We start from the raw sequence: 12,594 nt of genomic DNA on the forward strand, positions 1-12,594 counted from the left end.
CTAGGTGGGTTTTATAGTTTTAGGTGGGTGATTGGAAAAGGAAGTTTGCTGACATCAGAAAATAATGTATTTAACAGAGAGAGGGAGGCTTAATATACATTACAAAGATGCCATGTCAGAAACAGGCTATAGGAAGTATCCTGCTATCAATTGTTTAAAATGTCTGCTAATGTTTCTGGGCATGAGTCCCCCCAGGTCCTCTGGAAAGGATTTTAGAAAATAGGATAAAGTAGTCAGATTTCTGTCCTCAATATGCATGATCCTCCTGGACTTGAAGGGGAAGGGGCAATTATAGCATAAGGAAATCCTGTCAAGGATGCCTCTTCCTCCCTTTTATTTTCTCAAAACAAATAAAAAAGTAAACGTTTAAAAAAATATGTGTGATGTATATCCTATGATTATTTTTAAATGTAGCTTTGTCATTTAAACTGGAGCAAAGTAATAGGTCTGTGATTATATCTAACTCTAAAATATATGTGTTCATTTGGTGTGATGATACATATTATGGAAGAAAAAATTATAAATTCCTATTTAAGATACTATTTCTAGAGTTCGTGGATAATTAGATAAGTGGTTTTCTCTACCTGGAAGGCTATGTAAACTGAATTTTAAGCAGATGTTGGCTTAATGAACGTGACACTGGATTCAATGGAAATGGGAATGACCTTACAGCTAGGGAAATGGAAGAATTAGCAGAACTTGGCATACATCTCCCTCCTATCTATGAAAAATAACCAATTCTGTAAAAATAATAATTAATGCAATTTATTTCCAAGCAGAATATGAGTGACCTAGGCTAGAGAGGAGATAAGACTTGCCTTTCTCTCAGGGTTTTCAGGTACAAGAGTTCCTTTTATTTGATTTTGAGAGAAAGAGACAGTTTGCAATTTAGTGAAAAGTTTTTCCATTGGTCTGTCCCAAAGCATGTGGAAGTGGGAGCTTGTAGGTTACAGGTGGGTTTTACAGTTTTTATGGTGATGATTAGAAAAGGAAGGTTGCTAAAATCAGAAAGGAATGTACTTTAACAGCCATAAGGAGGAGTAATATACCTCACAAAGATACTCCAATACTATGCAATGGACAGAATGTAGGAAGAATCCTGTTTCCAACAGGTCAAATGGTCTATTAACATTTGTGGGCATGACTCCCTCTAGGCCTTCTGGAAAAATAGAAAAAAAGCAGTCAGACTTCTGTCCACACTCCTAATATGCAAGGCCTGACTGATGAGCAGACTGAATAATTGAAATTAAAGGATGAATGGGGTGAAAAATGTATACCCAGTGGTGGTTCAGTATTTTAGGATGATATTGGACAAAGGAATGAGCAAGTTCCAAATGAAAAAACTGAAGCAAGTGTTAAAGAAGACTATAGAAAAAGCCAACGCAATAATATCTGAGAAACACATGAGGGGCCAGCAGGTGGCATGGTGGTTAAGGGCCCTGGACTCCCACATGGCCGAGTGTGGTTCAAGTCCTGGACCTGGCAGCTTGCTTTCTCACTTTCCCTCTCTCTCTTTCTCACTCACTCTGTCCCTCTCTGGTCAAATTAAAATAAATAAATAAAGTTAAATAAAATTATTCTTTAAAAAATAAAAGAAAAAGAAACACATGGAAGCTGGTGTCTGTGTTCCTATGGAGATGGTGAAAGATGCCTTGCACCAGCTTTGCTGTACAGTGATGATTGTTTACCCAATGGGTTTACCACCATACAATTCCATCCATATGGAATTTGAAAATAAGGAAGACCTGTCAGGAACTCAGGCAGCATTCAGAGGCAGTAAGGACTCGAAGGCACAGCTGTGGTGAGCAGCCAAGAAGCTGTCAGACTACGTGGGGAAGAACAAAAAAACTAAAATCATTGTCAAAATTCAGCAAAGGGGACAAGGTGCTCCAGCCCAAGAACCTATCAGTAGCCATGAGGAGCAGAAGCAGCTGATGCTGTATTACCACAGAGGACAAGAAGAACTCAAGAAATTAGAAGAAAATGATGATGACTCCTGCTTAAACTGTCCATGGGCAGATAACACTGCTTAGAAAAGACATTTCCATGGAGTCAAAGATATAAAGTGGAGGCCAAGGTGAAGTTCTCCAGTTGATGAAGTTTTCAAAAATGGTAGCTCAACTTTCTCTGAGACAGCATAGTTCTAACATAAAAGGCCACCTGCCAATTTCTATACTAGATGTTGAAATTTCTTGTCTTCCTTGTTCTCTTTTTAAGTTTGAATTTTTTAAATAATGGTCATTCAAATTTTACAACTTAATAAATACACCATCAGTAGAAAAAAAAAGATATTATTTATAAGCAAACCCTGTAGATTTGTGGTTAAGGGAACCAGATCCCACGTGGCAGACTGCAATTCGATCTGGTGTCTTGATAAATATGCCAGGCAAATGTGTGTGCATGCTCTAAATCCTGAACAGAATTAAAAATGGAGAAGAGATTGCAACATGATCACACCCCATCAGGGTGTGTGATCTTCTTCTTATTATTCTCTCTCCTCTCTCCTCTCTTTCTATCTAGTGTGTGTGCACACCACCCAGCAATGAGGGGGAAAAAAAAGAGGGGGAAACCATTCATATTTCTATTGCAAGTCTGGGTACATATGTGCTACTAAACTTGATTCTTTCTCTATTATAAAATATAAATGTTAATATTTCTACTATGTGTATGGAGATGCGTAAAAGAAAAAAAAAAGAAAAAGGAGGAGAGGGGAAAGGAGTGAGAAAAAGAGAAAAAGAAAGAGGGCAGGGAAGGAAAGGGAAGAGAAGAGGAAAGGAAGAAGAAGGGTGAAGGGAAATGTTTTTTCTGAGTTCAACTGCATCTTTACAGAAAACTGATGTCATTCTCTGTACATTGTCTTTAAAGTGCACGTTAATTAGCCTGTGAGCATTTTAGAAATCACTGGACCCTAATTGCAAAGTGCCCTTCATCTGCCCTTTCCTTAGGTCTCCAGTTCTGTTTCACACCAGCATTACCACCACCAGTCCCTTTGCTTGGTGTGGCAATTGCAATACGTGACTGAAGGGGGCCTGCTGGTGGCACGGCGGTCGGAATGCTGGACTCTCTACATGGCTGACTGCAGTTTGAGTTCCAGACCTGGTAGCTTGCTTTCCTACTCTCTCTCTTTTTTCTCTCTCTTCTTTGTCTCTCTGGTGAATGCACAAGCCCTGTAACAAATTTTGGAAGTAATTATAACAATGACAAATAAAATTAAATAAATAGTTCTTTTAAAAGAACCAAAAAAAAATAAAAACCCACACAATTGATTCCTTGACACACCTTCTGAGAAGAAGAGCATACATGCCCTCTCTTTGAATTCAAGTAGGCTTCTATTTCTTTTTCTTATTTGTTTATTTATTTACTTTAGATTTTTGCTATAGGGTATGTGCACTCACTGGAGACAGTGAGAAATCACTCCCTAGGAGGGATGGCCATGCCTCAATCCCTTCTCTTTCAGTCTCCTCTTGGGATTTGGGGCATATACACACATACACCCAGTGTGAGTTTTAAGCGGCCAGGTCTGGGCTCAAACCACAGTCGATGGTATGTGGGGAGTCCAGCGACATAACCATTATGCCATCTGCTGGTCCACAGGCAGGCATAGAGTGCCGCAGAAATAATGCTGTGTGATTTCTAGGGCCAAGTCCAAAAGACCGTGAAGTTTTCACCTGTCTCTCAGGACGTTTGCTCTGAACAAGGCAGACGAACAACCCTCCCCCCATGGGACAACCACTATTTCAGAATTCAGATACTCTGAGGTCACCACCCTGGAGAAGGCACGAGTGGGTTCTCTGGTCCACCGACCTAAGTGGCTAGCTGATGACCACTCTCAACAGCTAGTCATGTGAGTGAGCCAACTTGGATACTCAACCCTACTAGCTACTGTGGGTTGACTGTGAGCACCTCCACTCCCACCAAAAAAGATATCTTAGATCTAACCCTTGGTACCTGTGACTATGGCCTTATCTGGAAATAGAGTCTTTGCAGATAGTAATTAAGATGTTCTCATGAGGATGGAGAGATTTGGACCAGAGACACATAGAGAAAACCGTAAGATACAGGAAGCAGAGATGCATCTCCAAGCCCGGGAATGCGAAGAACTGCCAGCAATTCCCAGAAGTGAGGAGGAGACAAGGAAGGATCCTCCCCGAGAGCCATGAGAGAAAGCATGGCCCTGCTGACATTTTGATTTGGGAGATCTAAGTTGCGGAGCTGTGACACAGTACAGAGCCGTTCAAACTGAGGTACCAAAGTACTGGTACTTTCTATGGCACCCCTAGAAAGCCAATACCCTTGCCCTCTGATGACTGCAGCCTAGCCAGCATCTCGTCACTGTAGGGAGCCCAGCTACGCCACCCCAAAGTGTACTTCTTTGCCACACATGAGATAACTATTCAGAGGGCCTAGAGACATAGGAATTAACTTTAAAATAATATATTTGGAGAGGTTTTTCGCTATAGGGCACGTGCATTCGCCAGACAGACAGAGAGAGACAGAGAGACAGAAAGCGAGAAATCACCCCCCAGGGGGGATGGTCACGCCGCAATCCCTTCTCCTCCATTCTCCTCTCGGGATCTTGGACACGCATGCACACACGCCCGCCGGGCGTGAGTTTTAAGCCACCGGGTCCAGGACGGGAACCAAGGTCGACTACGTGGGAGTCCAGCGACATAGCCATTACGCTAACTGCTGGTTCCCTTAAAAGAATAATTTTTAAAGCCAATCTTTTGTAGAAGAAATTTCCTTCTATTTACATCACCAAAGCCAGCAGCAGATGCAAGCTGCCTGTTCTGATGCTGCCCCTTACCTTTCTTGGAGCAGGAAGATGAGGGGTGTGACGCCCGACTCAGAAAGCCAGGATGCACTGCGTTTCCTTCCCCTCACCCTTTCTTAGTTTAACTCCAACAGCTTCTTTGCTATATGGTATAAACCCTACAGTCATTTGGCCTTTTCTTGAGACACAATTTGTATGGCTTTCATATGCACAAGTATTTATTGAGTCAATCTGTATTCCTTTTATTAATCTGCCTGTTGTCAGTGAACCTAGGAATTCACCCAAAGTGTGAGTTCCTTCACCCCTACACTACAAACACAAAAGACACCAAGGAGAACTACCTTGTCAGCCCTTCTCAATTTCCTGATCTCCAAATTAGGACAAAACAAAACGGTTGCTATAAAGCGTGAAGCTTTTAGGTAACTTGTTACTGGCAATAGAAACTAGAACACATGGGTAAATACTACTCACACTTCTGTCACAGAAAACCAGAAGTTGAGACATGAGAAACAGCACTCGGAGAGATGAGGTGAATTGTTTATTATGCTGGCTTGTACAGAGGAATTAACACTCTGAATTTCCGCCCCTGTCCGGGGGCTGGATATGGTCTTTTATGGGGAAATTGGGGAGGAGGAGGTCTCAGGATATTAGGAATGGGGAAGGGGCTCAGAATCTTGCCCTAAAATGGAGGTGGCAGAGAAGTAGGAAGTCTAACCTATTCAGGGTTTCAGGTTACTCTATACCTCAGAGGAGGGGCAGTAAGTTTGAGGGGCATCAGGAAGTTCAGAAAGTTGTCAGCCTTGAGTTATTCATGAGCTCTATATCACTTCAAGGCTGCAGTTTAGCTATTACTTCCAGGAAGCCTTCTCTGACCTCTATAAACCTATATTGGCTGTCTCTCCTCTGAACTCCCATAGCACCTGCATGTACTCCATTTTCATTCTGCATTGACCATGGAACCCATCTCTCAGCTGTCCCAAAACCAGTCTTTCCTTTCACCATACTCAGCAACTCTTCGCATTCACTCCAAAACCTCAAGTCATATTATTCACTCAAAGCCCTTATTGACATGTAATCACCGTACATATCTACAGTGTAGAAAATACGTTTTATATCCAGCATGAATACAGAGCATATCAGTCAACACAAAGACATTATTCTATACATTATCATCAGCAAATACTTTTTCTTTTTTGCATCGGTTAAATTTTATTGTTTTTTCCCATTCTCCTCCCTCCCCCTATTATCCACCGTCTATTAACCACACCCCCTACTATCTTCACTATCCATAGTTGCCCTCCATGCTATTATATCTTCTAATCCTTAAGTTTCTGCTATAGAGTAGAGAAATTTGATACATAGTGAGTAGAGACATAGAAAACCTGTCTTTCATAATCTGGCTTGCTTCACTTAGCATTAAATCTTCCATATTCATCCACTTTGTATCAAATATCGAAGTCTCTTTGTATGGCTGTATAGTATTCCCCAGAGTACATATGCTCCATTTTTTCAATCCATTCACCTATTTTTGGACATATGGGTTGATTCCATATCCTAGCAATTATAAATAATGCTGCAATAAACATGGATGTGCAAGTGTTTTTCCAACTGAAGGTTTTCCAATCCTTTGGGTAAATACCTGAGAGTAGAATTATTAGGTTGTATGGTATTCCTATTTTTAGGTTTCTGAGGAATCTCCATATTGATCTCCATAGTGGTTGTATTCATTTATATTCCCACCAACAATGTTGGAGAGCTCCCTTTTCACTACAGCCTTGCCAGCACTTATCCTCCTCATCATTATTATTATTTTTTTGGAGAGGTTTTTGCCATAGGGCGCATGCGCTCACCAGAAAACAGAGAGAGACAGAAAGACAGAAAGCGAGAAATCACCCCCGGGGGGGATGGTCACGCTGCAATCCCCTCTCCTCCGTTCTCCTCTTGGGATCTTGGCACATGCGCCCAGCATAAGTTTAAGCCACCGGATCTGGGACTCAAACCATGGTCGACTACATGGGAGTCCAGCGACATAGCCACTACACCAACTGCTGGTCCCATATTATCTTTTTTAATTTAAACTTTTTTTTTGATTTTAGCCATTCTGATTGGGGTTAAGTGATATCTCATTGTGGTTTTGATTTTGAGTTGTCAAGTATGTTTTCATATACTTTTTGGCATTCCCAGGTCTTCCTTGGAGAGTTGTCTGTTCAAGTCATTTCCCATCTTTTAATTGGATTTTTTGTTTGTTTGTTTGTTTGTTTTGTGGGTAAGCTGCTTGAGTTTCCTGTATATTCTGGTTGTCAGTCCCTTTCCTGAGGTATAGTTTGCAAATATATTCTCCTCCTCTGCGGGTTGTCTTCTCCCTCTAATTATTGTTTCTTTTGCTGTGTAGAATTCTCAGCCTAATGTAGTCCCACTTGTCTATTTTTGGGACTATTGCCTGTACAATCAGATGAGAGAGTGAAATAAAAGGCATTTAAATGGGAAAAGAAGAATTTTTAAATTTAGACCAAAGTTACATCAGTCTCCATTTGTGTTGCTGCTCTTAGCCTCAGAAATGTTGGCGGTGGGCCTGCCTAGAACTCTGAATGCAAGTATGTGTATTCTTACAGTAACTGGGCTCTTCACGACAAAATTTGTGTCTGATATATCCCAAGCTTGGAATACACAAGGAGTTTTTCTTACAAGTTCATGGAATATGCATATTATGAAAAAACTGCATGGATTTAAAGATTTTTTTGCACCAAAATAAACTGTTGAAATCCTCTTATCCATGGTAGACACAAATGTAAACAGCTTGTCTCACTATGATGGTCTCATTATCACATATCAGTCTTAAGACACCTGACGTGGTATTCTACAGTTTTATAATGTATTGTATGTATTTGTTTTCAATCTTAATATACGTCCCTATAATTTGTTATGGTCTCAATGTTTCTGTATCCTCCAAAAGTTATATGATACCTGATCCCTAATGTAATAGTACTAAGAAGTGAGCCTTGGGACAGCCAGGTGGCATGGTGGTTAAGACAGCTGGATCCCACATGGCAAACTGTGTGGTTTGTGGTTTGAGTCCCAAACCCACAGGCTTGAAAAAACATGCTGGGCATGTGTGCATGCATGCCTAAATCTCAGAGAATAGAGGAAAAGGGACCATGCCATGATTGTCCCCCTAGGGGATGCTTTCTCTCTCTCTCTCTCTCTCTCTCTCTCTCTCTCTCTCTCACACACACACACACACACACACACACACACACACACACACAAGTGCACACACCCTATAGCAAATTAAAAAAAGAAAAAGAAAAAGAAAAAAAAAAAAACAGGTACAATTTTAGGAGGTGAACCAGTCATGAAGTCAAAGCACTCCTAAATAGAGTTCATGTCCCTAAAAGAGAGCCCAGAGGGAGCTTTTATGGAGACACAGAAAGAAGGTGCTATCTCTGGAGCAGAAGCAAGTCCTCACTAGACACAGAATCTGCTGGTCCATTGATCTTGAACTTCTCTGTCTCCAGAATTCTGGGTAATAAGTTTCTGTTTTTTATAAATATCTAATGTATTTTTTTCATTAGCCTGATTAAATTAAGACATAAGGCTATATTTGAAATTTCCTGGGACTAGCAAGTGGTGCGGTGAGTAAGATACTGAATCCCACATGGCTATCTCTGAGATTCAAGTCCCAGATCCAGCGGCTTGAAACTCATGCCAGGTGTGTATACATGCATACCCAAAATTCCAAGAGAATGGAGGAGAAGAGGTTAAAAGATGGCCATTTCCCCAGGGTGGGGTGGGGGGGTGATTTCTCATTTTCACCCTCTCTCTCTGTCTCTCTCTCTTGGTAATCACACACACGGTATGGCAAAAAATCCTAAAAGAAAAAAATTAGAATTCCCTTTCTAGGTCTTCCTTTAACTCAGGCGTGAATAGGATACTCTGAAATGTGACACCCTGGTGGCCACTCAACCCTGGCAAAATATTCTTTCTGGCTCTCAAACTGCACTAGATGTAGAACACACCAACCTTGTCCATGCAGTGTGTCAACCTGAAATAAGGAAGTCTGGTCCAAAATCCTCAAGCAAGCAAAAGTCTGGTTTAAGGTAGCTGGCAGGTGGCATGATAGTTAAGGGCACTGGACTCCCACATGGCCTACCATGGTTCTAGTCCTGGACCTGGTGGCTTGCTTTCTCCCTTTCTCTCTCTCTCCCTTTCCCTCTCTCTAGCCAAATTAAAATAAATAAATAAATAAAAAGTTAAACGAAATAATTCTTCTCTTTTTTTAAGAATTATTTATTTAATTTTATTTATTCATTCATTTTTATTTTAATTTGACCAGAGAGAGAGAGAAGGAAAGTAAGAAAGCAAATCACCAGGTCCAGGACTTGAACCATGCTCAACCATGTGGGAGTGTCCAGTGCCTTAACTACCACGCTACCTGCTGTCCCCCAAAATGATTCTTTAAAAAAAAAAAAAAAAAAGTCTGGTTTAAGATAAAGCATGCAAAATAGGCTACCCAGCAAAGACTTTAGAAAATTGTAACCAATGTTCCATAATGATAGGATTTGGGGGGTTTTCAATAAGGAGAATGTGAAAGAAAGGGGATTACAAAAGTTTACTTTTTCCTAAGAACTCACAAAATTGAATTGTGTTCTATCCAGATTCATCCGTTGAAATCCAAACTCCTAGTATCTTAGACTGTGACTATATTTGGAGACAGGGCACTTAAGATACTTATGTTAAAATGTTAGGGTGATCCCTAATCCAGTCTGACAGCGTCCTCGTCCTCGTCCTGGTAAGAAGAGATTAGAACACCAGGGATGCCGTGCACAGATGGACAACCTTGTGAAGAGGCACCAAGAGGGAGGCCATCTGTAATGTTGCTGGTTTACAAACACAGCACAAGACTGGCTTTTCCATGTTTCACACATGATACATTGTAACAACATGGCTACAGGCAGGAGGTAGGGTTACAAGGTACCATATGCAGTCTCTGGTGACTTAGGGTACTTTCACTTTAATGCCAGCTGCCCAGTGAATTGTTTGTTAAGATGTGTTCTTAAGCAATTGGTTCCGACAGGTGTGAGTGGTGTGAGTGGAAAGTAACGGAGCAGTTATCCGTTAATCCCTCTCTGAGACCTATTTTAACCACTCTTCTCATTCTTTTCTTGTGTGTATGTGTGTGTGTGTGTGTGTGTGTGTGTATGTGTGTGTGTGTGTGTCTCATAGGATGCATGCACTCCCCAGAGGGAGCCAGGAAGAGACAGAAAGAAAGTGAGAAATCGTCCCCCAAGAGGAATGGCCACACACAATCACACAATCCCTTCTCCTCCATTCTCCTTTCCAGACTTTAGGCATGCATGCGTGTGTGTTTAGCATGATTTTTTAGGCCTCCAGACCCAGGGCTCAAACTGTACCTTAACTACCATGCCACCCACTGGACATGCTACCCTCCTCATTCTTTAGACAGTTATCTATTTGTCTCAAGAGTTTTTCAGGGGCCAGCAGGTGGCGTTGTGGTTTGGGTGCTAGACTCCCACATGGCTGACCACAGTTTGAGTCCCAGACCTGGTGACTTGCTTTCTCATTTTCCCTTTCTCACTCTCTCTGTGTCTCTCAGGACAAATGAAAATATACTAATAATAAATAAAGTGAAATAAATGTTTTTTAAAAATAGAGTTTTTCAGTGTTTTTTTGTTCATTTGATTTTTAGCACAACCTCTGGTTAGATTTCAGCACTAGAATCTCATATACCACAGCCCAGAATGTGTGAGTTAGTTCACAGGCCAGGTAACTCCAGTCAGTCTGTGAAAGCTTCTTCTAAACTCCCTAAAAGTCACAAGATCATGGTAAGCAAAACTGATATTCTCATTCCACCCTCCTCTCAAGCCTAATTAATTTCAAATACTTTACTAATGTCATATTCTTTCTCAAATCTAATTATCAGTCAAATGGTTATATTTATTTTTCCTTGGAGCTGCTTTTTTACTGAATACCTTTGTCTCAAATAGAAAAAAGAAAGAAAGAAAGAAAGAATTCAAAGATATGGGATTGCTCCAAATTTTATTCCACGATAAATACTCATGATTGGGGTCAGTAGGTGGCGTGGTGGTTAAGGTGCTGGACTCCCACATGGCTGACTACAGCTTGAGTTTTGGCCCTGGTGACTTGGAAATCATGCCAGGCACATGTGTGTGCATGTCCAAAATCCTGAGAGGAGATGAGGAGAAGGGATTAGGGCATGGCCATCCCCCTGGGGGTGATTTTTCACTTTCCCTCTCCATCTCTGTTTCTCTCTGGCTAGCACACACACCCTATTAAAAAAAAAAAAAAAGGAAAAAGGAAAAAAAATAACTAAAAAAACCCACCTCATCATTAGTGTAAATTCCTTCTAAGTAAGTAATATGTTGTATTCTTTGCTGAAAGATAGGAACTCTAAAAAAGGAGCAGGCACTTTATTTTGGCTTCTTTGTCATCATTAATACGTCTCAGAATGGAGGCCAGCAGGTGGCATGGAAATTAAGGCAGCTGGATCCCACAGGGCAAACTGTGTGGTTCGAGTCCTGGACCCAGCATTCTAAAAAATATGCAGGGTGTGTGTACATGCATGTGCAAAATTCTGAGAGGAGGATGGAGGAGAGGGATTACAGCATGGCCATTCTCCCTGAGGAGTGATTTCTCACTTTCCTTCTCTCCCCCTTCTCTTCTCCCTCCCCCCACCCCGCCAGGTCTGGCAAGTGTATGCACCCTACAGCAAAAATAATAATTAAGTCCAAGAATAAAAACACATTGAAATAACTGAAAGAAGTTCTATTTTTCTCCTAAAACAAAATACAAAGTTATTTGAGGCACATACAGTACTCAGTTTTCCTGTTCACCATTTTCTTTTTTTTCTTTTTTTTTTTTTTTCCATTGAGGCATTAGACTAGTGGACTATTAAGTTTACAGCCCCTTGATACATAGCACAGAGAAAGCTGAAGTGAATCAGATGGAACAGTTTTTCAATCATGCCCGTGGATATCTACAAGTTCTAACCCCTCCCAAATGCCCATTAGTCCTGAGGAACTATTTGGTCAGAATGCCTTCATGCCTGTCAGAAAGTTTTGTTTGTTTGTTTGTATTTTTTTTTTTTGAGAAGTTTTTGCTATAGGGAGTGTGCACTTGCCAAAAAGACAGAGAGACAGAGAGATAAAAAGCGAGAAATCACCCCCCCAGGGGGGATGGCCATGCCACAATCCATTCTACTCCATTCTCCTCTTGGGATCTTGGGCACGTATGCACATACACCCAGTGTGAGTCTAAGCCACCAAGTCCTGGACTCAAACCACTGTTGATTACATGGGAGTCCAGCAACATAGCCATTACTCCAACTGCTGGTCCCAGTCTGTCAGAAAGTTTTGCTCGGAGAGAACAAAGCGAGTGCATTGAGGCTCATTTTATTTTATTTTATTTTTAAAATTTTTTTTTTCTTTTTAAAAACATTATTATCACAGGGCCCAGCAGGTAGTGTAGTGGTAAGGGTGCTGGACTCTCACACAGCTGACCACAATTCAAGTCCCAGACCTGGTAACTGAAAATTCACACTGGGCACAAAAGCATGTGTGCCCAAAATCCTGAGAGGAGGATAGAATAGCAGAGATTGCGATGTTGCCATTTTTAGAAGGGTGATTTCTCACTTTCTCTTTGTCTCTCTGGCAAGCACATATGCCCTGTAGCAAAAGAAAAATCTCTCTCTAAAAAGCAAAAAAGAAAGAAAAAAGGGAAGAAAAATTATTATCCCAATTTCTAGTTTACAAGTAATAGTTGCAGAGAGCAGCCAAAGCAGG

At 41.1% G+C, this 12,594-nt stretch overlaps 1 pseudogene; it reads left to right on the top strand.

Moving 5' to 3' along the window:
* Positions 1 to 1,253: 1,253 nt before the first annotated feature.
* On the top strand, positions 1,254 to 2,081 carry LOC102493609 (cilia- and flagella-associated protein 298-like; annotated as a pseudogene).
* The last annotated feature ends 10,513 nt before the right edge of the window (positions 2,082 to 12,594 follow it).

This window comes from Tupaia chinensis, unplaced genomic scaffold (assembly GCF_000334495.1).
Source record: "Tupaia chinensis unplaced genomic scaffold, TupChi_1.0 Scaffold000117_2, whole genome shotgun sequence".
NCBI lineage: Eukaryota > Metazoa > Chordata > Mammalia > Scandentia > Tupaiidae > Tupaia > Tupaia belangeri.